This window comes from Cebus imitator, unplaced genomic scaffold (genome assembly GCF_001604975.1).
Source record: "Cebus imitator isolate Cc_AM_T3 unplaced genomic scaffold, Cebus_imitator-1.0 Scaffold29, whole genome shotgun sequence".
Lineage (NCBI taxonomy): Eukaryota > Metazoa > Chordata > Mammalia > Primates > Cebidae > Cebus > Cebus imitator.
Genome location: NW_016107344.1, coordinates 2,215,810 through 2,231,573, shown reverse-complemented (window position 1 = coordinate 2,231,573; position 15,764 = coordinate 2,215,810). Strand labels below are relative to the sequence as shown.

Sequence of the window (15,764 nt, the reverse complement as noted above, 5' to 3'; positions counted from 1 at the left end):
TTTTTTGTATTTTTAGTAGAGACAGGATTTCACCATGTTGACCAGGATGGTCTTGATCTCTTGACCTCGTGATCCACCCGCCTCGGCCTCCCAAAGTGCTGGGATTACAGGCTTGAGCCACCGCGCCCGGCCAAAACCATCAGATCTTATGAGACAAATTCCAAGAACAAGAACAGCATGGAAAACCCCACCCCCATGATTCAATTACCTCCCACCAGGTCCCTCCCATGATACATGGGGATTATGGGAGTTAAAATTCAAGATGAGATTTGGGTGGAGACACAGCAGAACCACATCATTTTGCCCCTGACCCCTTTCAAATCTCATGTCCTTACATTTCAAAAGCAATCATGCCTTCCCAACAGCCCCACAAAGTGTTCACTCTTTTCAGCATCAACTCAAAAGTCCACAGTCCAAAGTCTCATTTGAGACAAGGCAAGTCCCTTTTACCTAAGAGCCTGTAAAATCAAACCAAGTGAGTTAATAGTACTTCCTAGATACAATGGGAGCACAGGCATTGAGTAAATACACCTGTTCTAAAGGGGAGAGATTGGCCACAATGAAGGGGCTATAGGACCCATGCAAGTCTGAAATCCATCAGGGCAATCAAATAGAAAAGCACCCAAATGATCTCCTTTGACAGCATGTCTTACATGCAGGTAACGCTGATGCAAGAGGTGTGTTCCCATGGTCTTCAGCAGCTCTGCCCCTGTAGCTTTGAAGGGTACAGCCCCCCTCCTAGCTGCTTTCACAGGCTAATGGTGAATGTCTGCTGCTTTTCCAGGCACATGGTGTAAGCTCTTACTGTATCTACCATTCTGGGGTCTGCAGGATGGTGGCCTTCTTCTCAGATTCATTAGGCAGTGCTCTAGTGGAGACTCTGTATGGGGGCGTCTACCCCACATTTTTCTTATACACTGCCTTAGCAAAGTTTCTCCATGAGGGCTCTTCCCCTGCAGCACACCTCTTCCTGGCCACCTAACCATCAAGGCATTTCCATACATCTTCTGAAATCTAGATGGAGATTCTTAAACCTCAATTCTTGACTTCTGTGGACCCGCAGGCCCAACACCATGTGTAAGCTGCTAAGTTCTGGGGCTTGTACCTATGAAGCAACAGCCTCAGCTGTATGTTGACTCATTTTAGCCATGGCAGGGACAAAGAGAGCCAAGTCCCAAGAGTGCACATAGCAGCGAGACTTTGGACTTGGCTCATAAAATCATTTTCTTCCTCCTAGATCTCCAGGCCTATGATGAGAGGGGCTGCTGTGAAGACCCCAAACATGCCCTGGCAATATTTTCCCCATTGTTTTGGCGATTAACATTTGCCTCCTCATTATTTATGTAAATATCTGCAGCCAGCTTAAGTTTCTGCTCCGAAAATGGGTTTTTCTTTTCTATTGCATTGTCAGGCTGCTAATTTTCCAACTTTTATGCTCTGCTTCTCTTTTAAACATAAGTTTCAATCTAAAATTCCATATCTTTTTGAATATATAAAACTGAATGCTTTTAAGAGCACCCCAATCACCTCTTGAATGCTTTACTGCTTAGAAATTTCTTGTGCCAGATACCCTAAATCAATTCTCTCAGGTTCAAAATTTGACAGATTTCTAGGGCAGGGGCAAAATGCCACCGGTCTGTTTGCTAAAACATAGCAAGAGTTACCTTTATTCCAGCTCCCAGTAAGTTCCTCATCTCCATCTGAGAACACCTCAGCCTGGACTTCATTATCTGTATCACTATCAGCATTTTTGTCAAAGCCACTCAATAAGTCTCTAGGAAGTTCCAAACTTTCCCACATTTTCCTGTCTTCTTCTGATCTTTCCAAACTGCTCCAACCTCTGCCTGTTACCCAGTTCCAAAGTTGCTTCCACATTTCAGGTATCCGTATAGCATTACCCGACTCTACCAGTACCAATTTACTGTATTATTCCATTTTCATACTGCTATGAAGAAATATCAAAGACTGGGTAATTTATAAAGAAAAAGAGGTTTAATGGACTCACAGTTCCACATGGCCAGGGAGTCTCAACATCATGGCAGAAGGCAAAAGAGAAGCAAAGTCACATCTTACATGGCAGCTGGCAATAGAGCATGTGCAAGGGGACTGCACTTTATAAAACCATAAGATCTCTTGAGGCTTATTCACTGTCACAAGAACAGCATGGGAAAAACACACCCTATGATTCAATTACCTCCCACCAGGTCCCTCCCATGACTTGTGGAGCTACAGTTCAAAATGAGATTTGGGTGAAGACCCAGCCAAACCACAGTACCCAACTCCCCGTATTTTTTTTTTTTTTTTTTTTAATAAGAACATGGTCATGTTAGATAAGGGCCTACCCTAATGATCTTATCTTTATTTATTCATCTGCAACGTCTCTATTTCCAACTAAGTTCACGTTTCACAGGTACTGGGGGCTAGGACTGGGGAACGCAATTCAATCCAGAACCTATGGAAATGATAGAAATACATAATGTGATGTTTTCTAGATATTTCATCAGTACCTGTGAATGTATGAAACAGGCAAAATTAGGTAGAATATGTTTTTATGTTTTAGTGTTCTACAATTTTCATCTTTGTTACACTTCCCTTCCTCTTCTCATTTAATTGAGTGCCAATCATCTGCTGTAAAGTATAAATATATAGATATACATACTTTTTAAAAACTACAAGGCACCAAGTTGGTAAGTTGGTAAGTTTCTGTATTTCAAAAGATATTTCTTTAAATTTGGGGAATCACAATTTGTAATTAAGATGATGATGTTCATACAGCTTTTATCTCAAATCTCAATTTTTTTTTCAATATATATTGACTAAATACTTTGTGATGTATTTTTTATTAGGGATATCTCATTGATGTTAGTGATATTACTTACATTCTATTATGGTTACCAATGTAGTGATTACTTAAGCCACCTACTTTATTTATTTTTATTTTTACTTTTTTTTCATTTTGAGACGGAGTCTTGCTCTGTCACCAGGCTGGAGTGTAGTGGTGCAGTCTCGGCTCACTGGAACCTCTGCCTCCTGAGTTCAAGTGATTGTCCTGCCTCCTCCTCCTGAGTAGCTGGGACTACAGGCACACACCTCCACGCCTGGCTAATTTTTTTTTTTTTTTTTTTGTATTTTTAGTAGAGCCGGGGTTTCACCGCGTTAACCAGGATGGTCTCCGTCTCCTGACCTCGTGATCCACCCACCTCGGCCTCCCAAAGTGCTGGGATTACAAGTGTGAACCACCATGCCCCGCCACCACTTAGTTTGTTTTAAAGTTGTATTTCTTTTACTTTTCTACAAATATTGACTGAAATCCACTATGTTGCAGAATTTTATTAGGTGCTAGCAAAACAATACAAAGACATTTCCCTCACAGAAATGTATATGCTCATAATGTGATATAATTTTTTTAAAAAAGAACTGAGAACATAATTTCAGATGGGGTGAATTTGATAAGGAAAATAACACGGAATAGAGGAAGAATGACTGTGCGGACGAGCTAGAGGACCAGAGTTAGTTTACATATAGTGTTCAAGAAAGTCCTCTCTTACAAGGTACCTTTTGGTGGAAACTGAAGCACACAAAGCTCTCTATGCCTTGTTTACAGGAAAAACCAAGAACTTTTGAACAAATATGATCACCTATTTTTAGTTTTATTAGATACATTAGTTTTTATTAAAACACATTTGTTAACACACATTTAGTTTTATTAACACACTTTATACACAAAGTAAAATGTGGGAAAAGGGTTTGTTTTTCCCAATGTGGAATGAAAGAGAATGATGTTTATACAATATGCCTGATGGTTAAAAGAGCCATCATTTCCTTTGTCTGTTTAGTGCAGGTCTGTCAGCTCAAGTAGGTAACTACAAGTTAATCCCAAATAAATATTCTCTTCTGTCTTTGCTTCCACTTTCTTATCCTCCATTGCTGTTTGGGTTTCTGAGGTGCTGGAGAGAAGCTCCGGCTGCTTGTTGGGAAATACTGTTGTTAACACCTCCGAGAACATCGGCTCTATTTTCTGTCAAGGTGGCACAATTCACACATCTTCAATTTACTTCATTATTTATTGTTTTGTAGAACAGTGACAGGATACTTGGCTCAGTTAAAAAAAAAAAAAAATAGAAAGCTGCTCTCTGCCCCAAGGACATGCAATTTAAGTTAGACAGTTCCGACATAAAACACAATGGCTGGAAACTGGTTCATTTTCAGAGTGAAAACAACTTGAGTTTTCATACTTGTTTGCTGAGGTTGGAAAGTTACTGTGAGTTATTTCTTAAAGAAAACAATAGATATGGAGAGACAGAAATGAAGAGATAGTGTTATCTTTACATCTTTATTGTTTATGTCTCAGACCAATTAGGAACTAAATTTTGTCTCTCTAGGTGTAACCCTGGAAACAAAATTCATGATGTAGCTTTGGAGGCACAACAGCATATGTAGATATTGCATTTGCTTACTGTAAGATGTAAAATAATTAAAATACATTCAGTTAGGTTAAGTCAAATTTAAAGCCAAATGCAACATGAGATTAAATAAATCTCATATTTAGGTGAAATATTTTCCTAGAGAGTATGAAAATTTTATGTCTATCAAATTAGTTATCCTAAAGCAATGGAGTAGAAATTATTGAAAACAAACCTGAGACCATAATATTACTATGAAAGAGTAAAACCTGTTGAAAACTCTAGATTTAAAAATAATTGGGGCTAAGAATACAAATACCTCTGTATTATAACGAGCCGATTTATGCATACTAAATCTATATATTTGCATATATCTTTGCAACATATATCTTTGCAAAGAAGTGACAGAGAGATTCTTCAGAGAAGAAATGATTTTCAATAATGAGTTGCTCCCCAAATTTTCACCGATGAAAGCCAGATTCTCTTGAAATTTTTAGAGGGCTCTCTCCATCACAACTGCATATTACTATGTATATTTCACCAAGAAATTTACGTCTCACTATGAATTGCTTAAATCAAACAACTGGGCTATTTAGATTGCTTAGTTTTCCGGTGAATGAATGAAGAATGAGTGAATCCTCTTATGAATGAAGTTTGGATGACAGTAATGAAAGATATACCAGTATTTCAGGGTCAGGGTCCTTCACTGGAGAGCAGTTTTTAGGTGCCATTACAGACGTGGCATGGATGAACAAAACAAAATGTTGTGGCATTTGGGCTCCTAAAGAGTAGGACAGATTAATGAGAAAGAATGGTTAGAAAAACCCTGAGAAAAAAGTGACTGAATATGAATTTTATTGACAAATTTTTGTATGCCATCAAAAATGCCATGTCTTTAATTATAAGAAAGGTTTGCCAATGTTTTGGTTATATATTTGTCACTTACCTTTTCAAACTGTCCTAAAGGAAGAGACAGAAAAATGATCACACTAATCTGCCTTACTCAGCTTGGGCCACTAGGAATTAAAATTGTAGAATCTAAAGAGACAGAGAAACAAATAAGTAATTTAATTCCCAAGCTCCCAAAGCTCATATTGTTTCCAATCATTCAGTGGATTTTATTCATTATGTTTATTCCACTGTAAAATTAGATTTACAAAGAAATACATAATTCTTTGTATTTGCTATTGGTCATAAATCTTTAGAACAAGCTTAAATTACAGTTATTTAAATCTATGCTTCGTGACCACATTTACAGGGTTTTTTTCCCCCAATACTTAGTTAATATTACATAGCCAAATACTTATTAAGATTGATTTTGTTGTGAAGCTAAGTATAGGTTGCCTTCAAATTATATTGGGGAGGTATAGTAATGTATAACACAATTCTGTGCATAGTACTAGATGTATATTTAAGATGTCAGGAATAAATTATGTATTTAGGGGAGTAAAATGGTGGTGGTCCTCTATGTCAAAAAAGATCAAGTTCCATTATGGCCACTTGTTTGTGTAGACAGAGCCTAGAAAGATTTTGTAATTCAAAAGGAGTTATAAAAGCTACTAAGTAATAAAACATGATAATTTTGGAGTTCTTAACCTATGATTCATCAGCTCCACTAGGTCCATGGGTCTAGGTATATTACTTGCAGGTTTCTGTGTTCATTTGCATATTGCTGGAGGGATTTCAATAGATTCTCAAAAGGCACTGAGAGAAAAAGCAAGGAAATAAAATTTTAAGATTGTGTAAACATCCATTCTATAAAACTTTATTTCAGCATATTTATATTTCCATTACTATGGATGTTTTATAAAATATCCAAATGTTTAGAAATAACAAGACTCTCATAAATAATAATTTGTGATTGGAAAGAGTGTGTCACAGGAATGACACACTCTCAACTAACTTCCTTTCTCTCCATCCCTCTCTCCTTCCAGCCTTTCCTTCCCTTCCTTCTTCCATAATCCTCAAACCAGGGACTATCTTAGGCGCAGGCATTTTGTGTCCACCCTTAGATCCATATCACCAGATTTTTTATCTCCCTTTCTTTTCTTAACATGCTCTGTTTACATTTTTAGATTAAATGTGCTGACAGTGACTCTACGAGTTCTAAAATGTGATGTCCCTAAATAAATTATTTCTATTTCAAATCTAAGGCTAGCATTACAGATTCTTTTTTTCTGTCTTAACGCCATATTTATTTGATACAGAAAATATTTAGGCTTTATTTTACTTAAATATAAAAGAGGAGGAGAGTGATAAAATAACCTACTTCAGAGAGTTGGTAAGACAAATATAACTGTTAATATATTTTATATATTCAAATACTTTTGCCTGATACCTCAAATATAGCAAGTCAAAGCATTAACAATACATGTCAGCCATTATAATGAAGTAATTAATGGAAGGTGAAAATCTCTGATTCTCACAATATTCTATTTTGAACCAGTGTTAATAACAATACAGTATTTCTGACACATTGTAGAACAATCCTTCTGGAAACTCATTCTGGAATTGCCCAGGATAGTGCAACAAAATTATTGGACTATTTTGTTATGGTACAGAAATATGTATTGTCTCCTTTTAGGTAGTTTAAAGAGAAATACCTATCTTTTAACTTACCTCTCGCATTTCTACAATAGGGTGACCTTACAGAGCTTCTGGCAAAATAGCTTCATGAGGCTGCTTTGAGGGCATCTGAAATATGGGGAGGAAGAAAAAAAAAGAAAACAGAATATCAGAGCCAGGTAGATGAATCTGTGGCATGAGGAGCAAATGGGACTTTGAGCCAGCTGGAATCGCAACCAGACATCCAGCAGAATGCCATCTGGCCTGGGCACCAGGACTTCCCTTGCTGCCTGGGCACCATGGAGTGTCCCTGGGCCCTCTACCTAGTCTGGTCTTCTGGCATCACCTCTCCACTCTAGCCAAAAGCCAGTTCCACATTTGACCTGCTCTGTTTTCCAGCTCTGGCTTCTGGATGTGCCCCTGTTGCCATGACTACCAGTCCTTGGTTTTGACTAAGCCTGGCTTCTGGTCACGGCTCTTACACTCACACACAGTGGTGTGCTCAGTTCTTAGCCTTGGATTCATTTGCAACAGTATCTGTGCACTTGCTTCAGGCCTCTAAGTCAGCTGTAACCTCCTGAGTTTCACCCAAGGTCTCAAAAATGGGCCTGAAGGAGAAATCTTTGACTTGAGTATTTGAGGCTATTTGGATCCTGTCTATGTCCCTCTTTAGTGGATTGTTTTGGAAAATCATTTCATTACTTACTCTTATTGAAGAATAATTTCCTACCCTAATCTAATATTGCTCAAAACCATAAGTAAACTAATCTTTCCAGTGTGTATTTACTCTTCTGTGAAGGATGCAAATGTTAGTCTGAAAAAAAACCTCAATAATTAAATTCAAAAATTATACGGAGCTCATACAATGGGAAAGCATGTGCAGAGGACAGCACAGGATATAAGATAACCACATTAAAAAATAGACTACATGACTACATCAGGTGCTGCAGAGAGAGAATACAAAATAATATCATAGGCAAAGCAAAGCAAGTTAATAAGTTACAGAAACAATGTATATTGGAGGCATCAAGGAAGTCCTCCTTGTTCAGGCAGAATTTAATATGGCCCTTCATGAACTAACAGGATTTGGTCAGAAAGTTGGGAAATATGTGCACCTAATAGGGTAAGAAAACAATAAGGGAAAAAACATAGGATTGGTTAAATATGGAATGTCATTAGAGGAGTCCTTAGCCTTCTGGTCGGGTGCAGTGGCTCACTCCTATAATCCCAGCACTTTGGGAGGCTGAGACGGGTGGATCACCTGAGGTCAGGAGTTCAAGACCAGCCTGGCCAATATGGTGAGACCCTGTCTATATTAAAAATACAAAAATTAGGTGGGTGTGGTGGTGGGCCCCTGTCATTCCAGCTACTCGGGAGGCTAAGGCAGGAGAATAGCTTGAACCTGGGTGGTAGAAATTGTAGTGAGCCAAGATTGTACTTTTGCCTTCCGGCTGGAGCAACAAGAGTGACACTCCATCTTAAAAAAAGATAGAAATCAAGAAAGAAATATTCTTAGTCTTCTAGTTTGGCAAAAGGATATTATTGGTATAGGAAATTAATAGGAGTACAGTGTTGATTGTTAAGCCGGGTTTTTCCACTGAGGGCTTCAAAGTTTGTGTAAACAGACTACATTTTATTATGCAGGGACTGGCAGGATAGGTGTGTCCATAGAGTGGACACGTACAAGCTAAAAATGTTTAAACTATGGATGTTTCTCTAAGGAGTTTATTGTACATGGAGAATATAGATCATAGCTTAAAGGAGGAATAAGTCGCATTTTTCTTTTTAAGAAAATAAACTGTGAATTTTTGTCTTGAATTCATATGTTTCTAGGATTCATACTGTTGCAAGTGTGCTGTTGTCTACAGTGCTTTCTAAACTTGATTACGTATCAGAATCATGTGAACAACTCCTTAATTCTTATTCATAATCATTAGTATTCGGTGAGGTGTTTGAATATTTGTTTTGAAAAAAAAGGCACATTGCTGTTTGGGAAGAGATGTGAAAATTGCTGATTATGATACAAGAGTGTCCATGTTCAACCTCCAGCTTTCCTGGAAGTCCTAACAAACTGCTATTAATGCTCTCTTAATCTGTTGACATTGCTATAAGCTATTTTAAGGGAAACTAATAAAGTGAATGTCTTATTTGTACATATCCCAAGACAGATAAATAGCATAATTTTTTAAGTAGGCAGGCAAATTTTTCAGAAGGAAATTTCAATAAAATAAATCTTGGATATGATTGGAAATACTTTTCTTATTTGTTGGATGGAAATTATTGTAGGCCAATTAATATATATCACACTTTGTATATGGCTAAAGGGCAAGTAAACTTATCCCACAGTGGTCTGGCAGGCTGGTTTCAGTGTGTCCTGCTAGCAGAATTCTAGTTGAAAGTCTGTAGTTCCTTTTTTATCTTCCTCCAAGCTCCATGATGCTCAGCCAAGCAAGAAGCTCCAATTGCCTTCAAAGATGACTCTTCACTTGAATGAGCACTGTGGGGTGCAGAGGAAGATGAGAGCCTGGCCTTGTGTAAGAAGATTTAACATATGCCTCATTTTAGATCAGGCTCTATCCGAAAAGGATTCCATGAAACCTTCAAGGCATGTATACATCTCTGATTCACAAGAGGAAATTATGAATTACAGAGTAAATCTGAGTGAACCTTATATTTGAAAGAAACTTAGGATATTTGGATTTTTAAAAAGTAAAGATTAACTAGAGTAAAGATTAATTTTTATATCTAGAATCTCTACATGTGTCAAGTTCAGACGTCAGGAGATACCATAGTAATTTACAGGTCATTAGTGTCAAGGCATATGCAGATAAACACATAAAGACATCCATCTCTTTGAAAATATAATTAGCATTATTTTAGAGCATAGATCACTTTTCTATGTTAGAAAATATATTTATTGCATAGTCATAAAAACCCTCATGTTTATTTCTCAAATCTTTTTGTCACTGACTTCAAAAGATAATATATGTCTATTCCCTAAGGCCTTCTCAGAAAGTGCTAATTTAGCAGCATTTTTCTCTTAGGCTGTCATGTTCTGCCCAGAATTTTTTGCTCTGATATTTGGAAGCATCCTGCTGCATTTAAGCTACAGAATAAATATTAATGGTGAAAGGGACTTATTTTATTTTGCTTTGGATAAATATACACTTTTGATTTGAAGTATCCAGGACATCAATCTTATAAATAGAGTAAATGAGAAATCTGCCCCCAAACACTTGTGAAATGTCATGAGCCAATTATCAAGTCCACAACCTAAACAGGAACATGACAATTTACTTGTATTTTTGTTTATCCCCCTTTACATCAAGTAGTCTGTGTTACTATTCTCCTATAAAGACTATTTTTTCATCCTCTTAATTGGGAAAGAAGTAAAACAATATGATATTGAGTTGTCATTTATATATCTACATTGTTATTTCTTTTTAAAACTATAAGGGAACTCTTGTTCTTGCAAGGTTATAGAAAATAATACAGACAACTAGAAATCTATGATAGAAGTGTTTCAATTCAAAAATACTTATGTCTTATCTACTCATTCACTTTCTTGTAATTTTAATTACTAAATCTCTTATAACATACCATGTTTTAAAACTGAAATATTCAGGCCTTACTTTCTTGTCTTATCTTATTTTCCCTTGAACGAGAGTTATTAACTATGAATAAAACAGACCAGAACCCTACACCACCAAATCCTTATGTTACCCATTCTTCCTTCATTCGCCCATCCATCCTTTTCCCACACAGTTCTTCAAATCTTTCTGAGAATCTGCTCCATGCTAGTTTTTATGGTGGATACTGGATATTCAATGTCTTGGACAATTAATAGAAATAGGAAGAATTGTTTAGTTGTTTGATATTTAAGTCTTATTTTCTATACTGATTTTTGAATCTTTTGTATGACTTTTTTTTTTTTTTTTTTGAGACAGTTTCACTCTTATTGTCCAGGCTGGAGTGCAGTGACGTGATCTTGGCTCACTGCAACCTCCACCGCCCGGGTTCAAGTGATTCTCCTGCCACAGCCTCTCAAGTATCTGGGATTACAGGCGTGTGCCACCACACCCGGATAATTTTGTATTTTTAGTAGAGACGCGGTTTCTCCATGTTGGTCAGGCTGGTCTTGAACTCCCGACCTTAGGTGATCTGCCCACCTCAGCCTCCCAAAATGGTACTATTATAGGCGTGAGCCACTGTGCCCAGCCTTATGTGACGTTCTTTATGTTCTCATCTTTTATATGCTTGACATTTTCTTTCAATGTTGGCAGCTACACTGAAGCAATTAAAGTTACTGAGGCTTTCTTATCCCACTTCCTATCACACACACACATACACATGTACTCACAAACAATAATTTTTCATCATGTCACAACTTCAAACAAATGTAACACTGAGAATCTGAGTATGTCACAATATTAAACTGTGGGAAAGTCAGCCTAAGTTATTTTACTGGTTTATTATAGTGATGATTTCGTAAAGCATGGATGTGTTAATGAAGGCCCAAAGGCTATGATATTATAACTCCAGAACTTTATGATTATAAATACAAATTGACTAGAAAATGCAGCTTCTTTAAAGTTCACTCTTCTCTCTTTATCCGTAGCATATTTAAAAGTTCGTCATATAGTTCCATTGCTCCACATATAGGCTTTGTCTTCCTGTTTCAGATTGTTTATCTGTGCTTGTGTTTATTTGGTTTATGATCAACCTAATTGTACATGTGTGCTGATAAAATTTTGTGAATTTTATCCATATATTATTTCCAACTTTTCATTGGATTAGCAGCAAATTGTGGTCTAAGGATTGATTCAACTATGATTTCATGGTCTAATCCAGATAAACAAGGGCATACCTCAGGGGACCTCTCAGTGGTAAAGCAATTTTAATTAGTAAATGATCCTGAAGCTGCACACTGAAAACAACTATTACTCAGCAAACAATATTGGTGCTGCCAGTCAGAGTTCTCATTCACAGCTTGTGAAAAGGCAGGATGCTTTGGGGAAGAGCTGATGAGGGGTAATGAGAAGTGTCACTTAAAGTTAGCAAAGATCAAAGTGAAGGACACTCATCCTCCTAGCACTAGAACTCATATCAGAGTGTCAGGTTTCTGAGTTATCTCAATTCTGCAGTTCTAGCAAGGGAAAGGAAAATGCTCAGCAAACTTTCTATAAGAAATAAGATTCGTCATCATGAAATTCTTAGTTAATAAAGGAAACAGGAAATGGTGGCATAATAATGGCTGTTGCTAAACTAGCATGTCACCAAATCAAAATTCTTAAAAAGAAAATGAAATGTAAAGATTCATACCTGGGATTGATTATTTCAACTCTTTTGTTTCTAAATATCAAATTATTAAATTATGATATTTAAATCGATATCCTCACTTCTATTTTCTTTCTGTATTCCTTATGAATTATGTTTTAGATTTCAGTAATTCATAATGTACTACTAATAGTATATTGTAAATGATAAGTTGCTAGATGCATTTCCAGAAGCATCACCAAAATATTTGTATTGTGTAACCTTAAAACTACTGCTCCACTTAGAAACTGAAAATTAAAGAAAAAACATCAACCAAAAATGTTTGATTTTTACTGCAAAGAAGGTTTAATAAAATTATTAACATTGAATTGGGTATTTGAAATCAGATATATGAGTAGACTGGTCACTATAATCAGTTGGGCATGTCAGTAATCAGTTGCTAAACATCCCTCTTCCTTCATATTCTCAGGGGACCTTATCTACTGCAGCCTTATTACTCAGCACAGTGATTCATTATAAGGTCGATGATGACAAAAAAGGAAACTCAAGGTAAAAAATGTTGCAGAAATATCAATACCGTGTACTGTGAGTAGTCAGAACAGCTCTTGCTTCTGCAGGTGAATGAGAGCTGTTGCTGAGGCATTTAGAAAAAAATAAATCGTCTCACATTTCCACAGAAATTTCACAAGGCTGGAAGATGTCTTTTCCTCCAGTGTCCTTCTTCAGTGCCTCAAGCCCTAGCAGGTTATGATTCACTTGACTGTGTGGTGGTGCTTTATCACTTTCAACTCAGAGAAAAGATGGAGAGAGAAGGAGAAGGATTTTAGGCATTCATTTGGCTCCAAATATTGGAAAGACTTAAATACTTACCACTTTCAGGTTGTTGTTTAGAATTCACCAGCAGTTAATAAGCTTATTTCAGTGCCGTGCAAAGCAATGTCACCTTAAATAGTGTCATCCTCGACTTGTGTGTTACTTGTTATACTTCACTTGCTTTGGCCACTTGTACATGCAGTAGTCCTAGCTAAAAATAGACTAAAACACACACACACACACACACACACACACGCACGTACGCACACACGCACCCCAAATCAGCTCACCTTTGTGACAAAAGTCACATGACGTTTTTCATGATTTAATGGGTAGCGTCAAATTGAGAACAGAAGATATAGAGAATTAAGAGATCCGGGAAGGAGGCTGAGCAGGCAGAAGCAATAACAGAAAAAAAAAATGTTTAAAAAGTCTTTCAGGGAAAATGCAGCAGGATTCATGTCCCTTAAAACTAGAGAAGAAAATTAAAACTTGTTAAAGACTAAGCAAACCTCTTCTCTGCTTTTTCTACCAAACACACACACACACATACAGACACAGAACTTAAGTGGAGGGATAAAACACATTAAACTGCATCTGGTTTCAAATGTTCCCAGGCCTATTTTAGCAGTTGTTTTTCCATAAGTTATTCTGACTTGGAGCAGCGGTCCTCCCCAAGGATGTAAAATGTAGTGAGACTTATTATCAAGTCTGATGAGTCTAATGGTGTTTTACCTCTTTTTGGATGACTAGTGCATGCACAAAATAAGCCTTTGAGACAAATTCTATGATTTAGTCAATACTTATTGAGCACTGTTCTAAGGCTAGGGATACCTTTATATATCTGACAGTGAAACAAACATGACCTTGTCTACATGGTGCTTATAAACTAATGGAAGAGGACTCAATTTTCCATGGCATTGAACATTTAATATATTTTGCTAGTATTATTATTTCTTTAATTTGGATTAATTTTCTCATCATCTGTGATAATTTAGGCTTTGCTTTTTGTTTATGTGTTTTGTTGTTTTCTTTTGTGCAAATGGAGAAAGTACATGCAAATAAGCAAGGGTACCCACAAAATGTGACTTGGAGTAGGCTAGTTTTTAAACATTTGAAGCATATTTTGTCCTTTGCAAAAAGAAGATACCAATTCTTAAGTCATAATTTGATTAATACAGTCTAAAGCGTAAGACATCTAATATAGTCACCAGAAAACAATAAATGCTTTAAAATTGTTCGTTCTGTTGTTTTCCTCCTCTTAAATATCAACATAGTATTTCAACAGATAGGAGAAGTCATAGGTTGCAAAGTACAATGTACCATCAAGAAAATAATTCTAACAATTAAATTACAACATCATACTTACTTAGCACATTGATTATGTGGCACATTCTGAATCCAGAATGTATGGAGACATGTTTAAGAGAACGTTGTGAATAAACAAATGAGTGTTTAAATTGTGTTTGTAAGAAATAATGATTTTGGCATTTTACATTTGAAGATAACTCATGTTAATGCTATAGAGAAAAGATAAAATTGATTACTATATGTACATACATTCATGAAAGTATTGAGGAAGGACATAAAAAGTAAATTAACCAATAAATGATCATGACTAAACATTACCCTTAAGAATTGTTTATTCTATAGTTTAAGCAATAGCCTGCAACAGACATATAAATAATCTTTAAAAGCTAAAGGTACCTCTTAATCTAAAATAAATGTGTTTTTATTTCAACTGGGGAAATTAAAAGAGATATAAGAATTACTTACAAATTAAACATAACTCAAAGTAATAGTGTTTCTGATTATTGTATTCATTATTTCCACTCAACACAAAAAATTCAAACAACCAAAAGCTAACAAAAGCAGGGTTTTACTAATACAATCAGGGGATTGGTTTCAGGACCCCAGCAGATACCAAAATCTTCAGATGTTTAAGTCCCTGATAGAAAATGGCATTGTTGGCAGGGCCCAGTGGCTCACACCTGAAATCCCAGCTCTTTGGGAGGCTCAGGTGGGTGGTTAACAAGGTCAAGAGATCAAGACCATCTGGCCAGCATGGTGAAACCCTACCTCTACTAAAAATACAAGAATTAGCTGGACATTGTGGCATATACCTGTAGTTACAGCTACTATGGAGGCTGAGGCAGGAGAATTGCTTGAACCTGGGAGGCAGAGGTTGTACTGAGCCAGGATTACACCACTGCACTCCAGCCTGGCAACAGCAAGATTTCATCTCAAAAATAAATAAATAAATAATAAAAGAAAATGGCATTGTTTTTGCACATAACCTAGGCACATCCTCCTATATTTTTAAAATCATCTCTAGATTTCGTATACCAGTAAAATTTAAATGCTATGTAAGTAGTTGATACACTGTATTTTTATCTTTAATGTCATTTTTGAAAGCAATTTTATTTTCTGAATTTTCACCCTGCAGTTGGTTAAGTCTGAGGATGTAGAACCCTGGAATACAGTGGGCCAACTGGACTGTAGATATCTTTGATGGGCAGGGTCTGAAAAATAAGCACTAGGCTAATAATGCACATCATAATAAACAGGTAATTCTTGTTAGTGGTGAGGCTTTACACCCATAAACATGCATAGGAGTGTAGGATGCTGTTCCCTGCTCCATTGGCTGGAGGGGATATTATGACATCTATTTCCATGAGTTCTTAAGATATAATTCACATATGCACA

At 36.6% G+C, this 15,764-nt stretch overlaps 1 protein-coding gene and 1 long non-coding RNA gene across 7 annotated transcripts in view; one reads left to right on the top strand and one right to left on the bottom strand.

The window, feature by feature from the left end:
* Nucleotides 1-15,764, top strand: part of PCDH9 (protocadherin 9) — a 907,179-nt gene that overhangs the window by 540,629 nt on the left and 350,786 nt on the right. The window lies entirely within an intron of this gene.
* Nucleotides 5,090-7,410, bottom strand: LOC119470386. The gene is made up of 5 exons (XR_005199275.1): nucleotides 7,292-7,410; nucleotides 7,023-7,097; nucleotides 6,000-6,107; nucleotides 5,350-5,441; nucleotides 5,090-5,184 (listed from the first exon to the last, which is right to left on the bottom strand). It is a non-coding gene; the product is annotated as an uncharacterized LOC119470386 (long non-coding RNA).